The sequence below is a fragment of the Panthera tigris genome, chromosome X, assembly GCF_018350195.1.
Source record: "Panthera tigris isolate Pti1 chromosome X, P.tigris_Pti1_mat1.1, whole genome shotgun sequence".
Taxonomy (NCBI): Eukaryota; Metazoa; Chordata; class Mammalia; order Carnivora; family Felidae; genus Panthera; species Panthera tigris.
In genome coordinates, this window is record NC_056677.1 from 110,235,421 (window position 1) to 110,236,145 (window position 725).

The window sequence follows — 725 nt, forward strand, 5'->3', positions numbered from 1 at the left end:
TCAGTTTAAACACATAAAACAAAACTGAAAAAACAATCACCCTGAAGTCCCTCTTCCTGGCCAAAGTCCTAATTCCACCCTGGCTTCTTGCCCGACCATTCAGCTCTTTTACACATACACAGTCTTACACTTTCCCAACAAGTACTTATGGTTAGTTAAGCTATGACTCAGGATCCCAGGGTGGGGATCACCACGCGCCCAGGTCCCCCTTCACCGCCCTGGGAGAAGGATGGAGGGCAGAGGAGAGGGGGGTGGAACCGGTTCAGATCTTCCCACGGGACGTGCCTTCCGCCCGGCGGTCATCCCAGGCTGACTGACACCCAGGATGTGAGGCAGAGGGACCTGAACACGCAGGTACCACTCCCATGCAGAGATAGCATCCCTTTGCGCAGTCATTGCCCTGTCACAGTGGGGCAAGTCCAGGGAGTTCTGCCAGCACTTCCTGGTCTGGTTCTGGTTGGGGAAGCGGCTGTCAAAAGGGGTAGTCTGGTAGTTCTTGATTTGGGTCATTTTTTTAAGTTTATTTATTGTTATTGATGTATATTATTTATATATAATAATGTTATTCTTTGCTTATTTATTATTAATATTATTTTGAGAGAGAGAGAACAGGCACAGGTGCATGCAAGCAAGGGAGGGGCAGAGAGAGAGGGGGAGAGAGAGTATCCCAAGCAGGCTCCGTGCTGCCAGCACAGATCCCGATGCGGGGCCTGATTCCACAACGC

The 725-nt window shown here is 50.2% G+C and overlaps 1 pseudogene; it reads right to left on the reverse strand.

Annotated features, from left to right (window-relative positions):
• Positions 1–262: 262 nt before the first annotated feature.
• LOC102969700 lies at positions 263–510 on the reverse strand (annotated as a pseudogene).
• Between the last annotated feature and the right edge of the window lie 215 nt (positions 511–725).